This window comes from Felis catus, chromosome A2, assembly GCF_018350175.1.
Source record: "Felis catus isolate Fca126 chromosome A2, F.catus_Fca126_mat1.0, whole genome shotgun sequence".
In the NCBI taxonomy this organism is placed as follows: Eukaryota; Metazoa; Chordata; class Mammalia; order Carnivora; family Felidae; genus Felis; species Felis catus.
In genome coordinates, this window is record NC_058369.1 from 67,986,418 (window position 1) to 68,012,302 (window position 25,885).

Consider the following 25,885-nt stretch of genomic DNA (forward strand, 5'->3'; position numbering starts at 1 on the left):
GGGAAATGAAAATGTTCATGAACTGCTTTTGGAGTTCACAATTCTATAATTAATCTGCAAGGAAATTTGCAATACATAAGAAATCTAGGTATTATATATAATATAATATAAATATAATATATATTTATATAATTTATATATTTATATATTTATATAATATATATAATATATAAACATATATTATATAATATATATATTATATATATTATGTAAATATATATATAAATATATATAAAATATATAAAAAATATGTTATAGGGGTGCCTGGGTGGCTTAGTTGGTTGAGTGTCCGACTTCGGCTCAGGTCATGATCTCACAGTCCGTGAGTCCGAACCCCGCATCGGGCTCTGTGCTGACAGCTCAGAGCCTGGAGCCTGTTTCAGATTCTGTGTCTCCCTCTCTCTCTGACCCTCCCCCATTCATGCTCTGTCTCTCTCGGTCTCAAAAATAAATAAATGCTAAAAAAAATTTTAATATATTATAAAATTATATATATATATTAATCGATGTATAATTAAATTCAACTTTAATTTAATTTAATGAATTTAATAAATAATTAAGTCAGAATATATGTAATTACATCACTATCAGTGATCATAAAATAATGGCACTAACTTAAATCTTAGATATTGTTTAACATAAAATAGTGGGCAGTCATAATAAAGATCTCCTTGAGCAAAGTCAAGTCAGTCTCCTCTGAGCCCTCTTGTCGGTTAGGCCTCAGCCGTGGCCTGTAGACACTAGAGTGCTAACAGTTTCCAACCGTTCAAGGGCACCTGTCTACAGTGACCCTGGCTCCCCTCAAAGTGCCTGCCGGAGAAAACTCAAGGCTTCCAGAAGCGGTCACTGTTTATCCGAGTGAGCAGACATGTACCCTGTGGGTGGGTAGGAGCCTAACTTCAAGAGGGTCAGTCAGCAAACCCACCTGGGTGTCACATGGGCCAACCAGCACTCCCCCACTTTCTGTAATGTCTCTGCTTCCCTGACTCTGCCCAAATCCACACCATTTCTCCTCTGTCACTCTCCCTTTAAACCACAAATCAGGATGGGGCTCAGCTCTTTCCCCTACGAATAATTAATAAAATCTGTTTGTACTGGTTGAACTACTGTCTGCTGCTGTCTTTGACGGGCGTATGATAAAATATGATACAATCATGGAAAGTCATGCTTGTGAAAAAATAGATAGATATATTTAAGTTTATTTATTTTGAGACAGGAGAGAGTGTGAGCAGGGGAGGGACACAGAGAGAGAGAGACGGAGAGAGAGTCCCAAGCAGACTCCATGCTGTCAGTGCAGAGCCAGAATCAAGGCTTGATCTCACAAACCAAGAGATCATGACCTGAGCCGAAATCAAGACTCGGATGCTCAATCAACTGAGACACCCAGGCGTTCTTCAAGTTTTTATTTTCATTTGCCCCATATTTTCTTTGTAGTTATATGGCTTTGTTTTTAGATATGTACTTTTTTACACATAGTTAGGGTAGATATTTTTGTTTGACCAAATATGGGAATCATATTGTATTTTTTCTTTGTAATCAGGGAAGTTAATCTCTAAAGTTTAACAAATCTCTACTTAAGCTGATATATTTTGTGGTTCAGTTCCAGACTACTGCAATAAAGTGAATATTGCAATAAAGTGAGTCAAATAATTTCTCTGTTTCTCAGTGCATATAAAAGTTATGTTTTACACTATTTTGTAGTCTATTAAGGGTGGGAGCATAATGTCTACAAATATCAATGCACATATCTTAATTAAAACATACTTTATTGCTAAAAATGTTAACCATCATCTGAGCTTTTGGTGAATCATAGTCACTGATCACAGATCAGCATAGCAAATATAATAAAACTAGAAAAGGTTGAAATATTGTTAGAATTACCAAAATGTGACACAGAGACTCAAAGTGAGCAAATGCTGTTGGTAAAATGGCGTGGACAGACTTGCTCGACACAGGGTTACCACAAAACTTTAATGTGTAAAAAGAGAAACGCAACATCTGTGAGATGCAATAAAACAAAGTGGAATAAAATGAGGTATGCCTGTATTATATATATGGTTCAATGTGTGTTTTTTTTTTTATTTTTTTTAATGTTTATTTACTTTTGAGAGAGGGCAAAACAGAGTGCAAGATGGGGAGGGGCAGAGAGAGAGAGAGAGAGGGAGACACAGAATCCGAAGCAGGCTCCAGGCTTTGAGCCATCAGCACAGAGCTGATGCAGGGCTTGAACTCACAAACCGTGAGATCATGACCTGAGCTGAAGTCGGATGTCCAACTGACTGAGTCACCCAGGCGCCCGAATGTTTTGTTTTTATATTTTTGTTTTGTTCATTATTAAAATATTTTTCCAAGTATATATTTTTAATTTCTAGTAATTTTAAATGTGTGCATTATATCTTTTGTACTTTTGACATATATATATATATATATATATATATATAATGTATTTAAATTTATAGTTTTAATAATTATTTCATTTGCATTCAATTTCAGGTATGTTTACATTTATCAGTTGCCATTTTTTATTTTTAACTATTTATACTATGCCAATAGCTTACAACATATTTATAATTCTCAAGTGGTTTTGATTTGCCTCATTATGAAAGTGTTCTTTTTGACCAAATTCCCCTTGTTTTCTGCTATCAACAACTTCATATGGTTTTGAATTCTTGGTAATTAAATCCTCTTTAAAACTCTCTATGATTTGTTTTGCTTTCTTATGTTCAGTTGCGTCATAGTTGAAATTTTAAAAAAAGGAATTGTTTTTGCTCTTTTGGAATTTACTTCTATTTCTTCACTTACACTGTTTAAAGTTCTGCTTGCACCTACGGAAGTCCATAGTACATTGTCTTTATTTACATCATTCAAGTGTGGCACTGACCTCTGAACAGGCTTTTGAGACACGACGTGACACCATGTATTTCTTGCTTAATAAAGCATAAAAAAAAACAGAACCTGAAAAGCAAATTCACATTTAGAATTAAAACAAATTAGCGAATGTATTCCAAAATGTAAGCATAAGATGAATTTTTCATTCAGTAATGTAAATTTAAAGCAAACATGCCATATGGACAAAAAAAAAAAAAAAAAAAAAAAACAACACAAAAAACCCAAACTATAAGTAGAAAGAATAACTGTCTTTCAAAATAAGTATGGATATGAGACGTGTGGTGAATGAAAAGTAGTACATAATGGGAGACTCTCTAACCCATTTCAAGCAATAGGTACGGGGCTATCCATGTTTTGTAGTTGAAACAACATGCAGGGGGAGCAGACGGTGTGTGGGACACAACTGATTGACTACGCTTGAGAGTAATTCGGTGAGAATACTTCAGTGTAATATCACACAAAGCAATGCAATAAATCGCAATCGTTTATTTGTCCGAAGCTTCCTGAATGCAACAAAGATTAGAGAAATGGTGAGTGGTTAGTACTGGGGGTCTAGGACGGCATGTCCCTTTTGATGCCAGGAAGGTAATAATGAGAGCAGTGCCATGGATCTTCACGGGGAGAATGGGCCATAACACTGAGAAAGAGTTCTCATTGAAAGTCGTAATAGTGGCAACGATATATAGTTATATCCAGCACGGCCAGGGGGAGAGTGTGATGAAAGAGTTTTGATAAGAAAGAAATAATCAACCATACTGGTGGTAGGAGAAAATGTAAAAGGAAACAAAACAAAACAAATAAAAGAGTCTGTGCATTCTTTTTTTGGACTATAACTTCTCGGAGGGCAAGGACTATACCTTATATTTTTGATATCTCTCCATCATCCCATGCTTTATCACATAGGGACACTCAATAAATACTTAATGAATGGATGAACAAATGACATCAAATAAACTATATGTCATTTTTATAAAGACAAATGTAATTATTAGACTAGTTTCTAGTGATGTTATTTTAAAATACAGATTTCTTTTAGGGTTTTATTAGAAGTTGAGGATGTCAGTCTGTATTATGACAAAACCTATTAACATATCAATTTAACTGATTTTTCTAAAATAAAGTCACTCTTCCTTGGTTTCATTTCATAATTTATCTACTTCCTTCCATTCCTTACTTTTAAATGACACATAATGCATATTTCTAGCAAATGGCTTTAGAGTCTCAGGTACCTAAATTCTTTTAAATATATCTATTGCCCTGGAGAGCTGGGGCATATACATATCTAATTAAATTCAGATCCTATTTCAAATGAAAAAGAGTTTGACTTACAAGGTGTGAAATTATCTAATGATGTCTTTCAGTTCTTAAATGTGAATATTCTAGAGTATTTTAATTGTCTTCACGAGATGAGATTTTTAAGTTTTATTTCCATGGAGAAGTTCAAAATAATCACTTTATAATTGCTAAAAGTGAGATTCCTGGTGAAAATTTCCCTGTCCCCTTAATTTTCAGGTAATACTTTGATGCTCTAATTTCTGCAAAAGTAGGCAATGCTGCTAATACTAAATCCCAAAATAAATGATAGAGAAGTTGAAGTAATTAGTTTCAAATGTCTTCAGTAAATAATAATTTCTAAAATGTTAAGAGTTGACCTTTTAGAGGTAGAAGGTGTTCAATAAAAGAAAGTTATCTAAAATACACTACTATTGAAAGAGTTGTTTCTCTTTTGAAGTATGATTGATACAGGAAAAAAAAAAAAAACAACAGCTATGAATCCAGTCTCCGTTTGTATATAACTGATTTATTGTAATCAAAAACCAAATGTAAAGTGCAAAATATTTTTAAAATTATGCCTACCCGCAATACAGAAGAGATTGTATGTGAACAACGTGGTTCAGTAAAGTTTGCGAAATGAGTTCATAAAAGCTTATACAAGTGTTCCAGTAAGATATATTGTTGTTCTCTTTTGGTTTTGTTTTTCTTTTTATATAACTATCTAACTTATCAAACCAGGATAATCTGTAACACTCAATTAGCAAAACTTGCTGGGTATTTTTAATTTGTCTCTCCATATGCTGGTAATTTTGAGATTTATAGTAATTTGCATCATGGATTGCACTCAGGAAGTGTTCATTAAATGTTACTTTTCCACTTTTTTTCTAAATATAAATTTCAAAGGACAATACCAAAGTTCGGTGTAGGAATCGAAAAGGCACAATTCATTGAATATAGTTTGTGGCATTAAACTTCAGTATCCTGCCCTAGTCATTTGTTTGTTGCCTCACCTAATTGCTATGTCCTTTGCTTCATTAAATGATGGACAGAGAGTCCAACTTGCTGTATGACTCCTGGGTCCTTCTTACTCCGATACCTACTTTGACTCAGGGCAACAGGGCCATATGCTTAAAATCACACACCATATGTATACAGCATGCCTGATCGTTCTCAACATGGCCAATTAGAATAAGAAATTTTTAAGTAAAAATGACTTAACGAAGGTATATTTCACAAATTTTCAGACAGATAAGTGAATGGGACAGTTACCTAGTGTTCTGAATAAATCCTACTATTATTCCATTACAGGAGAAGTCCTCAAAGATACAGCCTTTCAGATTCAGATTGAATCCCTGCTGAAATTCTGCTCTGACATTTTCAGAAATAAAGGATCCTGAAATAAATAGTCTTGAATATGAAAACCTCTTTCCTGAAAGAGTATCAGATTCCTTCATCACTATGCTATTCTCATGGGATATATATTTACCTCTGTCTAGCTTTTGGTAATTCTTTGATTACAATGCCATATCGTGAGCTATTTTTCACAGGTGATATAGTGTGGTAGAAATAATACACTACTGAGCATTCTAACTCCTTGTACTTCACATTCAGCTCCATTGAGATCTATGTGACATCAGTAAAGCTACCTCATTCTCCACCCTAGATTGTCCCTTATAATTCTATTTTCCATCACTCAGGAGAGGACTCCATTTATTTACTAGGTTCCTGATCATGATTTCTACCTTCAATTTTTCTAAAAACTCAAATTTTTTAATACCCATGTGTTATTCCCAAGACTGGATACTAGAACTTAGATTACCATCAGCTCATCTATAATTGGTCTATGTGAATAGTTTATCAAATGGCAATTGAGTATGAATTGGTAAACAGAAATGAGTTCTGAGCTGACACCATTTGGTTTCATATGAAGTTCACATTTACTGGTGACCACAGGCAACTTTCTCAATTTCCCCATGGCTCACTTTCCTCCTTTATAAAATCCAAACCATCACTGCACCTAATCACAAAGATGTGGTAAGGAATACCTTACCACCGTATCCATCACAATTACTGTTAAAATTATCAATATTATGCAGGTATTAGTCAAATTGACACAGGACATATTTAACTCTGTATTTCATTTATACACTGACAAGGTAAGTGTTCGTAAGCTGATTGAGATTTAAGAACAGTATACACATATAAGCACACAACGATATACAATATATACCAAAGAAGGACGAGGCAGTCTTCATATTCCAACTACTAAAATGAATCGATAGGAGAAGATATATCAATTAATTTATAGATTTAGAAGTTAAGAGTGTCTAACATGGTATGATGTCGCATTTTCCTGGTGACTCTAGCCAATTCAGAGAGGTAGGATAAAGGGAGTAGTGGCATAATTATTAAACAGAATGTTTAATAATGTTCAGACATCATGTTCCCACCTTTAATAGACTACAACACAGTGTAAAACATAACTTTCTTATGCATCGGGACACCAAAAAATTTGCTTGACTTACTTTATTACTATATTCGCTTTCTTGCAGTGATCTGGAACTGAACAACAAAATATATCAGTGTCACAAGAGATTTGTTAAATTTTAAAGATTAAATTCTCCTGTGACAAAGAAAAAAAAAACAAAAACCATGATTCTCATATATGGACAAACAAAAATATTGACCCAGATTTTGTATAAAAAGTGCATATCTAAAAATGAAGCCAGGGGCACCTGGGTGGCTCAGTCCATTAAGCATCTGACTCTTAATTTCGGTTCAAGTCATGATTTCATGGTTCATGAGTCCAAGCCCTGCATCAGGCTCTGCACTGACAGCACAGAGCCTGCTTGGGATTCTGTCTCCCTTTCTCTTTGCCCCTCCCCTGCTTGCTCTCTGTCTTGCAAAATAAATAAAAATAAGCTAACTAACTAAATAATTAATTAATTAAATGAAACCAAATAGCTACAAATAAAATACTGGGGAAATAACAATGAAAACATCAGGGGCACCTGGGTGGCTCATTCATTTGGGCATCAGACTCTTGATTTTGACTCAGGTCATGATCTCATAGTTCATGGGATGGAGCCCTGGGTCGGGCTCTGTGCTCATAGAGCAGAACCTGCCTGGGATTCTCCCTCTTCCTTTCTCTCTGCCCCTCCCACGCTCACGCTCTCTCTTTCTCTTTCAAAATAAATAAGTAAACTTAGGGGCACCTGGGTTAAGGGACCGACTTCAACTTAGGTCATGATCTCATGGTCTGTGGATTTGAGCCCCGCCTCAGGCTCTGCACTGACAGCTGCGGGCCTGGCACCTGCTTGGGATTCTGTGCCTTCCTCTCTCTCTGCTCCTTCCCTGCTCATGTTCTTTCTCTCAAAAATATATAAAGATTAAAAAAAATAAATAAACGTTAAAATAATAAAAAAAAGAATCTTAATTTTCTCTTAAATGAAAAAATGTTGTAACTAAAAAAAGACATAGTAACCAAAATATGGTGAAATAAATATATTATAAAAATAATTCTGAAAATTGGACAACATACATAAAAAATAAGAGTCTTTTAAAACCATGCTTACCTAGCTGAGAAAATGGAATTCAAACACCATCAGTTATTTTGTAAAAGTAAAACTTTGAAAAATAAAGTAATTGGCAAATTATTCCATAAAAGATTAAATTCATTACACATGATTGAAACTAAGTATGTATACAACTGTGAAATCATTACAACATTCAGGAAAATGAACGTATCTCTTACCTCTAAAAGTTTCCTTATAATCCTCAAGTAATCATTGAAGGGTCACATTAATAATTTGGAATTGCTTTGTGATCACTTGGTTCTACCCTTTCATTCTTTTTCCTCCTCTCAGGCAACCCTTAATCTTACTTCTGTCATTGTAGAATAAATTGCACTTTCCAGAGTTCCTACTCAGTATACTTATTTTGAGATTCCTCCATATTATAGCATGCATTCATGAGCCAGGCTTTTTTACTGCTGAATAGTCATCCATTCTGTGAATATTGTGCATGTGTTCACTCAATCACCTGTGATGGATGTCTGGGTTGGTTTCAGTCTTCATTTATTAATAAAACTGTCATGAGCCATCTTGTACAGCTCATTATTTAGACATGCGCTTTCTTTTCTCTTGAGTAAATATCTTGGAGTGGAATGTCTGGAGTATATGTAAGAACACATTTAACATTTTTAAATTATTTATTTTGAGAGAGACAGAGAGTGCCAACAAGGAAGGGGCAGAGAGAGAGGAAGAGAGAGAATCCCAAGATATCTCCTCACTGTCAGCACGCCTGATATGGGGCTCGAACTCACGAACCAAACCATGAGATCTTGACCTGAGCTGAAATCAAGAGTCGGAGGCTTAACTGACTGAGCCACCCAGGTGCCCCGCACATTTAATTTTGTAACACCACACTATTCTTCAAAGTACCATTTTACGTTACTCTCACTCCACATATTCACCAATACTTAGTTTGGTCTTTCTTTGTAATTGTAGCTTTTCAATAGATGTAGAGTGGTCACTCACAATTTTAATTTGCATTTCCATAATGACTAATGATGAGCAACTTTTAAATGTTCTTATTTTCCAAATACATTTACTTTGATCAAGTGTCTATTCAATTTGTCCATTTTTATTAGTCTTATTTTTTCTTATTACTGTGTATTGATAATTTTTGTATATTCTGCACGGAAGTCCTTTATCAGATACGTGATTTACAAGATTTTCTTTCAGTCTGTGTTTTGCCTTTTAAATTTTCTTAGAAATATCCTTTGAAGCAAAAGAGTGTTCAACTTTGAAAAATTCCAACTGGATGTTAACATTTGAATGGATCACACTCTTGGTATCATGTAAGAAATTCTTGAGCTAAATTTGCAGGTGGTTGTTGCTATGCCTTCTTGCAGATGTTTTATAGTTTTAGCTCCTATAGTTAGATTTATGCTGTACTTTGGGCATGATCTCATAGGGAAACATCACACTTACATATCAAAATGTATAGCATATGATGCTATTATTTAATGAGCCTCATATTTCTTTGTGCCAAAAAATTAAGTGTGGTATCGAAATGAATAAAAATATTATGGAGAGGATCATTTAATTAATAACATTAGAAGCCATAGAAATTTATACAAGCAGTTATCTCTCTCTCCCTCTTTTTGAGAGAGAGAGAGAGAGAGAGAGAGAGAGAGAAATAAACAAAAACCTCAGATAGTAAATATTCTCCCTAGAAGAGACATTGACAGGGGCGCCAGGGTAGCTCAGTCAGTTAAGCGTCCCAATCTTGGTTTCCAGCTCAGGTCATGATCTCACGGTTTGTGAGTTTGAGCCTCGCATCAGGCACTGAGCTGACGGTCCCCTCCTCTAGCTGCAGGGCTTTTCCTGAAGTCTCTTGAGTGTAGGTGTGGATGGTCTTCCTCTACATATGAAAACTTTTGTTATGTCTTTTTTTTTTCATTTTCCAATCATTTATTCTATGTATATAGTAAATGTGTTTTTTTTATTTTTATTTATTTTTTTATTATGAAATTTATTGTCAAATTGGTTTCCATACAACACCCAGTGCTCATCCCAACAGGTGCCCTCCTTAATACCCATCACCCACCCACCCCGCCCTCCCACCCCACATAAACCCTCAGTTTGTTCTCAGTTTTTAGGAGTCTCTTATGTTTTGGCTCCCTCCCTCTCTAAACATTTTGAAAGCGGGTTTTAGGCTACATGGGAGTTTCACCAGTGGCGGCAGCTCTCCCCCAGGCAGTCTCACAGAGGAGATGTTAACAAGATTCTCTCCAGTTTTCTCTGTGACCACCTGATGGGGTTCCTAGAGTAAAACTTTGGAAAAAGTTCTAACCCCCATCTCCATGACTACAGCCTACAAAAGCCTCACACAAGCCCATATCCTACCCTTAGCAAGTTCATTTCAAGTTTCTGGTTATATTAGTTTCCTAACACTGTCATAACAACTTCATACGAAGCAAGCAGCTAAAAACAACACAAATGCATGATCTTGTAATTCCCCAGGGTCAGAACGTGGGGAATGGAGAGGCTCAGATGGTTCTCGGCTGGTGTTCTCACAAAGCTGAAATTGAAGTATCAGCCCTTGAGTTCATATCCGAAAGCTCCGGGAGCTAATAAGCTGCCAGGCTCATTCATGCATTGTTAGAACCTAGTTCCTGTGGTCACAGGCCTGAGGTTCTTGTGTCCTTGTAGACTGTTAATGAGACGACACCTTCAGTGCCTAGAAGCCTCTCTCCAGTAGTTCCCTGTTGGCTTGATGTCTCTGAGCCAGCAGTAGCATATTGGATCACTCTCATGGTTGGACTCTCTAACTTCTTTTGCCACATTACTATTACCTTCAGCCAGAAAACAGGTTCTGCTTTTGAGGGTGAATCTACCTAGATAATCCAGGATGCTTTCCCTATTTAAGGATCTATAACTTTGAGTATATATGAAAATCTTTAATAATATAATATAATATAATATAATATAATATAACATATTCATAGGTCTTAGGGATTGTAGCATAGACATCTTTGCAGAATGCATTATTCTGACTACAACACAAGTTAAATATTTTATCAGTTGATTTGGTGTTCTGACTTACATATGTGTATATATGTGCTGATATACTTTGTGTGTGTGTGTGTGCATGTGTGTGTGCATGTGCATGTGAGTGGGGGGTGTGGGTGTGTGTGGGCTCACACACATGTACCTTCCAAACAAGCACATGCTTAGGTGCTCTGGATCTGTTTCTCTTTGTAGATTTCTGTCTCTGTCTAGCTGTGGAGTTGAATTTTTGTTTTGTGACCTCAGTTATCTGAAAAGTTCAAGAAAAAAATTGCAAATTTTCATTTGTCCAGCCTTTTATGTAAGAAAGGGAGTGATGCCCCTTCAATTCTCTGTATCACAGCTAGACCTGCAAGCCCAGCTGATTTCTCATTTCATATTGATGTTTTAAGTGCATTCAGATATCTTAGGAATGTATATTAAAATTTATATCACAGTCGCAAACTCATATCACTTATATCTAGTCTATGAATAAAGATGATTTTTTAAATTATAATTATACATGTAGGAATTAATTACATGCATAGAGATTTTTATAAATTCCTCTGGCTCTGAGTGACATGATGTGTCATGTAGGCTTTTCATAATTGTATTATTCCGATAGTTTTCTAACATAATCATCCTCCTCCTTGTAATGAATCAAAAATTAATTCTTAATTATTTCTCTCTTAATCAATGAATTAATTTGTATGCTCCTATATAAGCTCTGATACTAAATTGTATAATATTTCATCTTAAAAACTGGATATTAAATATACAGCATACATTGTACACAGTTCTTTAAATTTTTCAAAAGTTGCAAAATGCAGTTGACAGACAAAATGTTTGATCAGTCAAAACCAATTTCATTTTTTTCCTATGGAAAGAAATTAAGATTGGCTCATTTTTTTCACCTTTGTCTCTAATGTTCATAGTAAATCATTCAGGTTGCTCAAAATTTGTATTTGCTTTAGGTGAATTTTTTTTTGTAAAGAATATAAGTTAATTCTTATCCTCAAATAAAATACTAAAAGACTAAATTGGTGGTCTGAGAAGCCCAGCTAGTATACTTTAGTGAACTGTGACAAAGAGAATTTCAAGTTTGGGAAATATTATGGTTAATTTTGGACCTCAAATATACTATGTACCTGGAAACCTTCACATAAAAAAATTCCGGGTGACGTTTCCAGACCTTGGCAATTAAGGGAAGCCTTCCTCAAAAGGCCACAGCAACTTCATCGTAGGTGTGGGACCTTGATAGAGCAAAGCTTGGGACACAGAAGTGAGTAATGCTGACATAATCAGTTTTTGGTAGTGCCAGTGATAAAGGTGGGAAAAAAAAATTATACCTGTCAGGAAAAAATAATTGCTTGTATGAATGTTCAAATCATATTCACAAGGAAGTTAAATGGTTCACATTTCTTGCCTTCATTCCTCTCTGGAAGGATAGAATTCAAGTACGACTAACACCCTCACTTGCTTACCCCATCTCTGTGCTAGAGTAGGAACCTAAACGATTAAGTGCCAGTTAGCCAACAAAATTGGCCTGATTGCACTGAGTGGTGGCTCTTTGAGGAGCTTGTTACAGAAGTTCCTCACACAGAGCGGGACCAACGTGGGTTGCTAACACATGATCAGGATCCCACCTGCCCCATGATTCATTCACAACATTCTGTTAATAGATAAGATCCCAGTACTTTGGCCCCACCTTAAGCTAAATGTATCCTCAGCCTGGTGGGTTGGGGAGGGGGCAGAAAACACAATTAAGTTTACTCGTAAAAAGTAAAGGAGTAAAATATTTCTTTTTATGTATTGGTTGAAGGCAGTGAATTATTTGTCTCAAGAGCAAATTACATTTGTAAGTTGAGTAGGAAAAAATGGAGAGAAGGTTGAGAAAGTTAAGTTACTTTTACCTTTGGAAAGTTAGCCATGAGCTCTGCATTGCAGTGCCTATCACGTTATGCTCGATAACAATATGCTTTGATTAATTAGTGTTCATTGAGTGCATGAAACCTGGACATAGGTGAACTATTGCACTCATTTGATCTCTGTTACTTTAGAACAATCTATTTGGATCCCCTTGGATTATTATCATCTTTTCTAATTGGGACCATTTAATGATTAGCAGAAATTATTTCCTTTATAAAGCATAGAAAAGAAAAAAAAATGGTTAAATCACCAAATGTGTATAACAAGATATTCAGCTGAAACTGAGAACTGAGATTTTTTAATCTCCTGAGAGTGGTAAAAACCAGGAAATATTTGACTGGTTTCTGTAAATTTTTCCTTTCTGGATGAGACTGAAGATTTGAGTTCCATGTAAACATTGTTCCTTTGCTCTGGGAAACCCATGAACATTTGCCATGAAGTTATTCAAATGCAAAGCCAAGACCCATTTTGGCATGAGAACATTTGAAAAGCTCAGTGGGACCTCTTCTGAGGCTCAACGCAACTGAATTGTTTCACCTGGTCAGGTAGAGGTTATCTGTTTTTGAAAGTACCAAACTCTTTGAAATAACTCTTTTCTAAATATAAATTTAGGCTGGACTCTGATCACAGACCGCTGTTGACCCTGGCAGAGAGGGTATTTATATTTAAGCTGTTGTTTCTGACTGTGAGAAAGCCCACTGACCCAATCAAAGGAGGAACATGGAGAGTCGGAGCACAGTGAAACAAGGCTTTAATCAACATTCTTGCAAGAATGGGTTTCTGCCAGACAGGCAGTTACAGCAAACAGTTTATTTCCTAGTGTGCAAGTCCTTCCCCTGGTTCCTCATTGGCTGATAACTACAGAGGTTGTACCTTTATCCATACATCTCCTATGCCCATGTAAGGCAGAAAGTAGTCTGATTGGAACAAATGTACATTCCCTGAGGTGATGCAGAGACTTTCAGTCCCTCCTGCCTTTGTTCTCTGGCACATGCTCCTTGCAGAGCCCGTGAAAATAAGCCCATGAAACCTACAGGGGAAGAACCAGGAAGTGAAGCGTTTAAAGGTCTGGGACTCCATTGTGGACGGGGTGGGGGGGTTGTATATCTTTCCAACAGGTTGTAAACCTACAGTTAACTAAACAGCACAGCTTTTATCTGGTATTTCTGCAAATGAATCATCTCCTTTACTTCTCACACTGACCAGGAGTGAAGTCAAGACATGAGAGAAAGGAGCGTTGTGCACAGATTTTCACTCCTTCCTGGCAAAGTATGTTAATCTTTTTGGAATGGAGGAGCTGGATGGAAAAGGGTAGTAATCAGAAGGTTATCGATTCTCTGTTCACACAGATTTGAAGTGGAAAAAAGAAGGCACAAGAAAGATAGCGTATGGATTACTGCATTGTAACTCAATTCAGACCTTGCTTCGTGATGTGCAATACTTGTGAAATGTTTGCAACCCCTGCCACATGTCGTAGGCTGCCTGAATAAAGAAGACATACATAAATAACCCTAAACTTCTTCTGAATGATGGGGAAGCTATGCATGTGTCTGTCCTTTCAGGCTGCTATAACAAAATGTAACAGACTTATAAGCAACAAAGTGTTGTCAATGACTCATGGGACAGCTGGGATTCTGATCATGTGTCAACAACCCACCTTGGTTCCTCTTTGTCTTACGTAGTTGGCTTATAGACCACAGAAATTTATTTGTCACAGTACTGGAGGCTGAGAGTCTCAGATCAGGGCGATAGGATGCTGAGGTTCTGGGGAAAGCCGTCTTCCAGATGCAGACTGCCGTCTTCTCCCTGAGTCCTCACCCTGAGTCCTCGCCCTGGTGGAAAGGGCAAGGATGCTCCTGAGGCCTCTTCTTAGAAGAGTGTTAACCTCAGCCATGAATACTCAGCACTCATGACCTAATCCCCTCACAGAGGCCACACCCCCTAATCTCATCACTTTGGGGTTAGGAGTTCAACATATGAATTTTGGGAAATACATTTGCACCATAGCAACATGGTAGCCCATGAGAGCCAAAGTGGCAGATTCTATATTTGACAGAATAAGGTATGAAAACCTTCCCCCCATGGTCTAAGTTATCTGCCTGTACTCTCTTGCACCTTTAATGACTAGGACATTCTCTGTGGGACACTTGGCGCTTTCTGAGCAGATCTGCAACAGAAAACACAAACACTGATTGCATATTGATGTTTTCCTTCTGGTGTAGCCGAAGCTAAATAACTCACTTCTGAGGGATGTATTGACACTGGGGTAGTGGACTTTGTTGTGATCATCTGCCTCTGTCCATGTGGCAAAGATAATGGGATTATGTTTATGGAGGATGGACATTGTCACCTGAAAGGAATATACATTCTTCACCATAATTGACAGAGAAGGCTGATAATTAGAAATCAAATGAGGACTCTGAAAACAGCCATTTTATTTTATTAAAGAGTATGTTTCCTTATAGACGAAAAAAAAAAAAAAAAGAAAGAAAAAAGAAAAAAAAAGGAGAAAAATGCTTTGAGATACCCTGTTCGTGGGAAACAGCAAACCTCTACCCATGATCTAAGCTGGACACCAGCTAAGGAAAGGCTCTAGTTCCACACAAGGATCAACTATAAGTTATATTTGCTGTAAAATGTCTTCCTATCTTTCCTAAAATTTTAATCTCCTGGCAAAATATTGTAGTCTTTCTTAGGATGTGTAGAGGAGAATGAAAGGTAATTTTTGGAAAAAACCTGACATGAATCTCTGAATTTCTGTACCTCCTGTGAAGAGGGGTTAACTTCCTTGCTTCCGACATTCATTTCAATGATGTATACACAGCAAACAGCCTTGTTTTGATGGAGCCTTTCTCTCAGGCTGAACGCGGTTTTTTTGTTTGTTTGTTTGTTTTTTGTTTTTGTTTTTTTCCTGGCCAGGATAAGAAAGATAATACCCCATCTGAAATCAATTTTGGGCATATTTGTGAGAACAACCTTATAAGGTTGGGGGTTTTCTAAATTCTGGTTGTTTAAGCCTCTGTGTAGACAATCTCTGCCCGAGCCACTCTGCATCTCCCCAAAGAGAACTGTTGGCAAAGAAATCAATGTGAAGGTGATGCCAGACTCTCTGCTGTCCCGTGAGTAATAAAGTCCTTTGTCTCTCACTTGGGATTCTCAGGTCTTCTGCCTGCATCTATGAAACCATTGTAGGCTAACTTGTTAGCTTTCCAGTAGAGGAAAATCTTGGAGCTGCCACAGTTCTTGATGATAGTGGTCTTGACAAAACTTTGGACACTGAGTAAATGGAGAGAGTTCCCCTTCGCATGCAAAGAACACATCATGACAGTAGCAACTCAAGGGAGACTTTGACACCTGGAGAGGATTGTGCAAGATCATATATTTGAGGAGAGCAATTCCTATCCCCAAAGCATATATATTATCCAAAATAAAAGTACTAATCATAAAATATATAAAGTATAATAAAGTCCAGCAAAACTATGGTTCCTTTCATGGTGATAACTTTGATGATTTCCAGACAAATGAATTAGTAATATTTACAAATACATATTTGTCAACATTTCGGTGGCAATGCTTTGGGGTTTTATTCAGCAACTATTTTGATAGGAAGGTGTGTGGGCTATATTAGCTGTTAAATAGTTGGAACAGCGTCACTGATTGTCATTATAATTGCTGTAAATCTGTGAGTGGCTGAATTGCCACAATGTTTTATTCACATTCTGATTTCTTTCTTCCTTAGTTTCAGGGGGAAAAAAATGAATAAAACATCCTATTAAAATATTTTCCTGACACCAGGTACCTAATGTTACCCTTTTGTTGATGACCTTCTAATTTAACTTGATTTGTATCAAATGTCTCCTATTTCTCTTATATTGTTATTCCCATTTTGCATTAATTTACTCTGTAAGCTTGAAATTTCCCATCTGAACTTTTTCTTTCACCTACAAATCTACTTCTTTTTTGTGATTCATTCTATTGTGTCCAATTCAATCTGAGATATATATATATATATACACACACACATACAGATATTTATATATATACACATACATATATATATATATACATATATATGTATATATATCTGTGTGTGTATGTATATGTGTGTGTATACACACACACACACACACACATATATATATATATATATATATATATATATATATATATACACATCCTTGTCCTGGTGCATCCCACTATAAAATTGCCTTAATTAGAAGTCTCATAATTCCTTTTTTAAACTACTACAATAGCCCGATGGCTAATGGCAGGCCCAATCACTAACCATACGCTTGCCTCTCAGCATTTTCTGTATTGCAGTTTCTATCATTTCTTATGATACTCAACAAAATTCAAAGTTGACCTTGTGTAGCCTGGCATTGACTGAATAACTTTCAGTGTGCTTCAGCTGCCTATCTACCCAACTCCTTGATACACACATACCTTGAAAGCATGACACATGGACTTTTCTGCCTGGAGAGCACTTTCCTCCACCAGTAACTTGGCTAACTTGTATCTTCCAATACTTCATTCAAACCTAGCTTCGTCCTGTAGGTGTTTTCAAGTCTATCCCTTCACCTGGGCATGGAGGGAGTGAGGAGAGGAGTTCCTGTTCCTGGTCCTCTGTCCATTATTGTATAGGTCACAGTTTACAGGCTCTTTGGATTGAGGTTGGCTCTTTTGGGGGGAGGGATGTGAGGCGAATGGGAGAATGAGAGCCTTAGCAGTGCTTCAGTGTTCTTTATTCTTTGTATGTCCAGTCCACCGGAGATGAACCCCCAACCGCATTTTATTCATCAGCTTGATATGCTGTATTTTGTGATCATGTTCGTGGGTCAGTAGACGGGGTGGGGTCCACTATGGGCAGTAAAATTTGTTTTGAAACTTCGTAACTGCTTAATATTATTAAACTATAAATAGTGTCAACGTGGAATTCCGATGGAAAAAAAATCATCCCGAGATATTCAAGTTAAATTGTTAGTAACTGACAATTTTTATGTCACCAAGGAAGTAGTTTAGTGGAGAAACACCACCCATTTTGTGGTAACGGTTGTAGCACCTTAGGCTTTGATTACTATAAAAGAAATGTTTAATGTATTTTGTGTAACATATTTTGTTTAGTATAAGGGATGTTTAACATAAAAGGCGGTAAAAGAGCAAACTCACATACCTTGAAGCTTACTTCCTGTTTCTACAGAAAACTTCCGGAACTACATTTTTGGCAGGGGATTTGTTTTGTTTTGTTCTGTTTGTCTCCTATAAGTGGAAAGAACAAGAACGTCTTTAGCTTCCTCCAGAGAACCAAGCGATGAAGCAATCAAGAGTTAGTTTTGTCATAATTATAGCTGAGTCAAAGCAAAGACAGAAAGAATTTGCTGAGACTTTCGTTTACTTTTCTGGAAGCATAACATTCCGTGTAAACACCACTTCAGAGATTGATTTGATATATTTGTGTTTAATTGGGGAAACAGCTATTTGTTTCACCACGGAAGTTCTTTTAGTTTACAGAAAGAAATATAATTAATCTAATTAATGTTTATGTATTTGTCAGCACCTTGTTACAAATATAATCCCTTTTTCCCCATGTCTTGCATGGAGTGATTACTCAGGAAATGCCATTAAAGATCTTTCCACTCTCTTGAATTAGCCTATATTGAACAGTTTCATGTTCCATATCACTAACTTTCTAATTACCCTTAGGGTAATGTAATTGAAGGTGATTAAAATATCAGATAACATGTACAAAATAATAAATATTTATCTTTGTGCCATATCTGATCAAAAGGAAAAACACAACAAAGTAATTTCTTCTCTTGTTTAAGTTTGTATCTGCATGCGTGTGTATGTGTTTTCTTAATTCTCATGGTCAGAATTAAAGGGATAGTCCTACCCCGGGAATCTCCTAGTCTAGTCCTTTCTAAGGAATTATCTGCAATGATGCTTAGCCCCATGATAAATGATGGCTATTTTTGTGAATACTCTCTATCATCCCAACCTTTATTCTTTCATTTATTAATTTAGCAGACATTTGATTAACCTTTGGTTTGGCAAATCTCTGTGCTATTAATAGGGAATGCCTTACAAACATTGGGAAAATTTGTAAAATTCAAGACCCTCAAGAAATGCATTATTTCTTATGAAAGCTAAGCAAATCACTCGAGTACATATTATATGGAAGCACATGTGGTAGCAACTGCTACATGCAAATGTGCTATGAATGCTGAGTAAAGATTGCAAGTAATGGAAAAGTATTAGGGAATTAAATAGCTAAGAAAAACTGCAAAGCAGATATGATAGCCATGCTAAGAGTTAAAAAGTTAATAATTATAATTAGTGGGTAGAGGAAGGAGCTGATAAGAAAACAAGTACACATACACCAAAACATGAGAGAAGCTTATGGTTTAAGAACTGCAATTAACTTGATACACAAAGAAAAAAATGGGTAACCAATCCATCCTGGAGGATAAGTCAAGGTCAAATTAAAAGCAAGTACATCATGCTAGGAAGTTCAGGGATGTCGGCAAACAAAAAACAGTAAGTATAATAAACAGGGGGATTGTATATCATTAAAAATCATTTTATTTCCATGTGCAATCAAATTTAGAAAAACTGGGGAAGTTTTTCTAAAATTTCTGGTCAGGGAGACCAGTTATGAAAGCAATATAACAATATACTGGGTTTGAATTTAGGCATCAACAATGGGAAACTATTTATAGAAAGTAAAACTGTATTTGTTAAAATACTTTTGCCATGTATGTGCTGATTTGTTTTATAAACATTTACTCATTCATTCTGTGAAATAGCCATATTATCATTGCCATCCAATTGGTAGATGAAGAAACACCGAGAGATTAAGCAATTTTCCTAAGGTTACAGAGTTGTTAAATGATTTGAGTCCTAGTAATAAGGCTTCAGAATTTGTGCTGTCAACCATAAAACCATGCAGTTTCTTATGTGTAATCTTGTTTATAGGTGGAGGTATTGCAAAAGAATGGAGAAGGAAGATCTTAGGCTAATCCTCTTGTATTTTCTTGAACAAATAAGTACCAGATAGTTATTATTAGCTACAATAGGGAATCAAAGACATAAACCAGGTTCGGGATAAATTTCAGATCTACCTGAGAATCTATGACAACGCTATAATGTCTTTTTTTTTATTGAGATATAATTGACAGATATAACACTATATTAGTTTCAGATGAACAGCATAATGCTTCCATATTTATATTTGTTATGAAATGATCACCACGATCATTCTAGTTGACATGAAACATCACTCATAATTATGATTTTTTTCTTGTGACAAGAACTTTTAAGATCTATTGTTTTAGCAACTTTTAAATATACAATGCAGTGTTACTAACTGTAGTCACTATGCTGTACATGACATTGCCACGTCCTCTTTTTTTTTTTTTAAGTGTATTTATTTTGAGAAAGAGAGATAGTGCAAGCGGGGAAGTGGAAGAGAGATAGGAAGAGAGAGAAAGAATCCCAAGCAGGTTCCATACTGTTAGTGCAGAGCCCAATATGGGGCTCAAACTCACCAAAGATGACATCATGACATGAGCTGAAATCAAGAGTTGGATGCTTAACTGACTGAGCCACCCAGGTGCCCCCCCTTTTTTTTAATAACTGGAAGTTTGTACTTTTTTTTTACCCTCTCCCCTAAGTTAGACCTTATAGATGATCAGAAATGTGAAGAAAGGTTGAGAAAAAATTTTTGAACTCGGTATACAGGTTCAAGAGTGGCAATTTCATTCAATTAAAAAACAAAGCAAAAGAAACAGTAAGACTGTGAGGGGGGAAATCCATGTTAGAATTTATGTCTGTAGCCAAGATGTAGGAACAGAGATTGAAATTTCCCTCTGGCCATAAAAACATTACAAATCTTGACAAAATATTTGAAGCAATTCATTGCACAAAGAAGAAAAATGCTGTGTCATCAAGTTCAAAGACTAAGAAGAGAGGATTGAAGCAGACCATACTGGTTGTGGGGATTTCAGGGGACAGAGTTGGGATCTATGGGAGCTCAACATGGCTGAAATTTGTGGGCAGAGCATCAGAGAAGAGGAAGCTTTGCAAAGAATAATTTCTGAATATCTGCCTAGAAGCCATCTTGAATATATGCCTGAATACAAGCTGCACATGTGTAAAGCGAAACCCCGATGCCTAGGAAAGATGATCTGTGAGCTTTAAGCTGAAATGTTCCCAAGTTGATATGAGATGGGAAAACATTCATGACCCCACCAACCAGAAAATAATTTGCCTGGTAGGACACTTGCATTTAGAAGAAACCCAGCACAGGTCATGTCGTAATAGCAGGACAAAACTGGTTTTAGAATAAACATCAACACAAAATGACCAAGATAATCAGCAAGTAAGTGAGCTGTCTGCTAGAACAAACTTAACACCCTTTAAAGGAAGACAACAAAATTCAGAGGATTCAAGGATAAAAATATGGCGTCCAATTGAATTTTTTTAAACTCATAAAGAAGTTCCAAAATGCGATCCATAAGGAAAAGAAACATTAATGGATACACATGGATCCAAAAATTAAAAAGATGAGACAAGCATTTTAAAATTATTATTATAGACACCAGGATTTATAAGCCAATATAAACAAAGTAAGGAGAAAAATGGAAGATATAAAAATAGTAAAAATAGAATTTCTAGAAAAAAATTGAATATGAATAGCAGCAGATTGGAAAATATAATTTCTTGGAGGAAATATATAAAAACTGTAGCAAATACTTGAAGAAACAATAATGAAAACACCCAAAAGAAAACAATAAAAGGAAAAAAAAAGACTGAAAATAAGGAAAACAGAGCCACAGTAGCCTGTGGGAATATATCAAGAGATTCAATATCATTAACAACTTATTAGCAAAATAAATAAAAGGATCTATAAAAAACAGTTATATGCCATGGCCACGTGGGGTTTATTCCAAGAATGAGGTTGGTTTGACATTTAAAAATCAATCAGTGAAATTCACCAAGTTATCAAACTGAAAAAAAAAAGGCAAATCATATAATAGATTGAGATAAAGGATCTGATACAATTAAATATCAGTTTAGGGCAGACATCTCAGCATGCCAGGTATATGAGGAAGTTTCTTCAACTTGATGAAGAGCATTAACAAGAAACCTACAGGTATCATCATAGTGACAAAAGACCAGATCTTTTTCTTGGTAAGATGGTGAAAAAGGCAAGGACATCTTCTCCCATCACTTCTATTACAATGCTCTGGAGGTCCCACATAGTGCGATAGGGTGCGCGCGCGCGTGCATGCACACACACACACACACACACACACACACTTGAAATAACAGTACCCTGCATCCTGCAGCTGGAGGTAAAATGGCCTATTTGCATATGGCATGATTTCATACATAGAAATTCCTAAATGTCTGCAAAGGAGCTACTAGAAATTTTAAGTTAATCTGTCAAAGTGTTAAAATTGTTAATTTTAAGAACAAAGAATGCACGTTCAAGAAACAATTAGTTTTCCATATATAGTTGACTTTTGAACAACAGGGGTTTGGATGGCATGGGGCCACTTACACACGGATTTGTTTTCAAGGAGTATAGTACAGTAAGGCAAATGTATTTTCTCTTCCTTGTGATTTTCTTAGTAACATTTTCCTTTCTTAGCTTGGTGTAAAAACACAGTATATGATAAATATGACATACAAAATAGATGCGAATTGGCTATTTATGTTATTGGTAAGGCAAGAGTAGGTTGTTGGTACTTATGTTTTGGAGGAATCAAAAATGACACACAGATTTTCAATAGTGCAGGGGGTCCGTGCCCCTAACAGTTGCATTGTTCAAGGGGCAACTGTACTAGCAAAAATCTTTTAGAAAGTTAAATTAAGACAAAACAATAACTTTTACAAAAGCAACAAAACATGAAATATTTAGGGAGAAGATAAAACATATGCTAGACCTGCTTATTAAAAACAAAATAAAGCAGAAAGAAAGTGTTGAGAGAGAGTAAAGTCGTCTTTATTGTTAGATAAAACGATCCTGTGCGTTGACAATCTCATGAATCACTCAAAATAGCTACGGGACCAATCGCTAAATTTTTCAGACCTAAAGACTATAAGGACAATGTAAATAGTCAATATCTTTGACAAACGTTGACATTTTTCAGGGAAGCAGTTGATTCACCAAGCAATTAGTTCCGGGAAGCAGTTGATTCGCCAAGCAATTAGAAATATATATATATATATTTATATTTATATTTATATTTATATTTATATTTATATATATATATATATATTTATATATAATATATATATATATTTTCCCCCAATATGGGGGCCTCCTGGGCAGCTTAGTTGGTTAAGGGTCTGACTTCAACTCATCATGATCTCACAGTTTGTGAGTTTGAGCCTTGCATCAGGCTCACACGTGCTGACAGCTCAGAGCCTGGAGCCTGCTTGGGATTCCGTGTCTCCCTCTCTTCTCCTCCCCTGCTTGCGCTGTGTCTCAAAAATAAATAAATAAATTTAATTTTTTTTGTTTCCATTTGGGACGAATAGATGGGATACAGGATTTTAGGGCAGTGAAACTCCTCCCTGTGTTACTACAGTGAGGGATATATGCCTTTATACATTCCTCAAAACTCATAGAATGTACAACACCAACTAAACCCTAAAGTAATCTATGGACTTTGGGAAACAATTGTATGTCAATGTGGGTTCACTGATGGTAACAAATGTAGTACTTTGGCGTGAGGATGATGATAATGGAGAAGTTGTATTTGTTTGGAGGAAGAGGGTATATGGTAACTCTGCACTTTTGCTCAAGTTGCTGTGAACCCAACATCACTCTAAAAATAAAGTGTATTAATTTTTTATTACAAAAATTACCATTTATAACAACATGAAAAAACTTGATGTATTTAGAGGGGATACAATAATCAAGACAGGATGTTAACAACATAAAAATAAACACATACACCAGTGGAGTAGATTCAAGGGCTTAGAATAAATCGAGATATATATGGCCAATTGGTTTTTGCCAAAATTGCCACATTTATCCAACGGGGAATGTCTAGTCTTTTCAACAAATTGTGTCGGGACAACTGGATATCCATAAGAAAAAATAAACCTATCTACCTCTCACCACATACAAAATTGACTTGAAATGGGTCAAAAACCTAACTCTATGAGTTGAAAATTTCTACAAGAAAACGTTGGCTAATTTTTTTTTTTGGCTTTTGCATAGCCAATTTTTTCTTAGATATAAAAGTCAGCAGCAGCTTAAAAAAGGAAAAAAATGCACTTCCTAAAACTAAGGTACGTATACTCCCTGAGTGTCAGTAGGCACTATACTGATGATTTTGAAAATGTCGAATAAACTGATGATATTTTTATGAGAAAAAAAATTAATAAAGTTAATCCACCTAAAGCAGAAATCTGTACCAAACTCTGAAACCAACTGAAATCATTAATGTCAAAAATTTTAAGTCAAAAAGGGCAATGCCCAGAGTATTCTGAGAAAACTCTTTAGGGAGCCATAAAATTCTCAGTCTCTAAGCAAAATGTTCAGTACCCCTGAAAAAGTTGGAAAACTTCCTAGTTCATTAAGGAATACCAGAATAACCTTGATACCAAAAACTGACAGGATGAACAATGAAACTCCAGATATATCTCACAGCTGAATATAGTTGCCAACATTTTAATTTAATTCCAGCAAATCAAATTCAGCAGTATATCAGAATTATGAGAAAGTACAATTTATTCTAGGAACGGATGCCTAATTCCGTGTTCAATTTTTTCGTAATTTACAGAGGCATCTTTCAGCACTTTCCAAAGCTCTTACACTTACAAAGGAGAGTTTGTATAAAGCGAGATGTATACCTTGACTATTTATGTTTTAAAAACTCAAAAAAGAATGCCAAAGAATAATAATGAAGTAGAAACCTCTTTGCATATCTTTTTTGCTCATGTCTCTGGTGTGTGCAGCTAAACTCCATTCTTTTGCATTCCCAGGGTAACAGCACCTTACAATGTTTGCTGTACCATTTCACTATTTCCAGAATGCCTACAATGCAAGAACTAGCTACAGTTTCCCCAGGGAAAGTAAAACAAAACAAAACAAAGCCTCCTATATGATCACATTGCTCTCTTTCTCTTTCCTGCACAGATTATAATGATTTCACGGTTTCATGTACACATCTCTTATATTCCCAGCGAGAAGGCAGGTCAGGGATTAAGAGCACTGATGTTTAAAATAGTCCTGTTATGTCCAGATCGGTATGTTTTCCAATAATCTCCTTTTAATCTTCCTTTAAAATGCAATAGTATTTTCGCCCAGAAATCATTTCTATTAGTATTGTAATAAGATTGTATTTTTAAACTTTTTACAGAAAGCATTATGAAATAATGCAAACAGAGCAATGATTTTGAATCCCCGGTTTAAGAAATGTCACAAATATTTGATCTCTGTATGTGACACTTCCCCCTCCAGTTCTCCTGTCTGTGTCACTGCTCCACCCAGGGGTTTACACTTCAGCTTTGTGTGCACATCTATGCTTTTACTCCTTTGAATACATCACACTTGTGTATAGCATAACTTTGTGTACTTTTAAAGTTTGTGTCAATGCGACTTTATTGCATGTCTTATTTTGCAAATGCTACACTTAATCCCATAGTTTTTTCTTTTTTTTTTAATGTTTATTTATTTTGAGAGAAAGAAAGAGAACAAACTGGGGAGGGGCAGAGAGAGAGGGAAAGAATCCCAACCAGGTTCCCCACTGTCAGTGCAGACCCCAGCCCAGAGCCTGATCCCATAGACCTTAAGATCATGACTTGAGCTAAAATCAAGAGTCAGACACTCAACTGACTGAGCCACCCAGGTGCCCTTAATTCCATAGGTTTTTCTTTTCTTTGTTTCTTTTCTTTCTTTTTCTTTCTTTCTTTCTTTCTTTCTCTCTCTCTCTCTCTCTCTTCCTTCCTTCCTTCCTTCCTTCCTTCCTTCCTTCCTTCCTTTCCTTCTTTTTCTTTCTCTCTCTTTTTATCTTTCATTCATTCTTTCTTTCTCTTTTTTCTTTTTCTTTCTCTCTCTTATCTTTCTTTCTCTCTTTCTCCCTTTTTATCTTTCTTTTTTTTGTTCTTTCTCTTTTTTTCTCTTTCTCTTTCTCTCTGTTTTTTCTCTGTCTTTCTCTCATTCTTCCTTTCTTTTATTCTTTCTTTCTTTCATTCTTTCTTTCTGTGGCTACTGATAACTT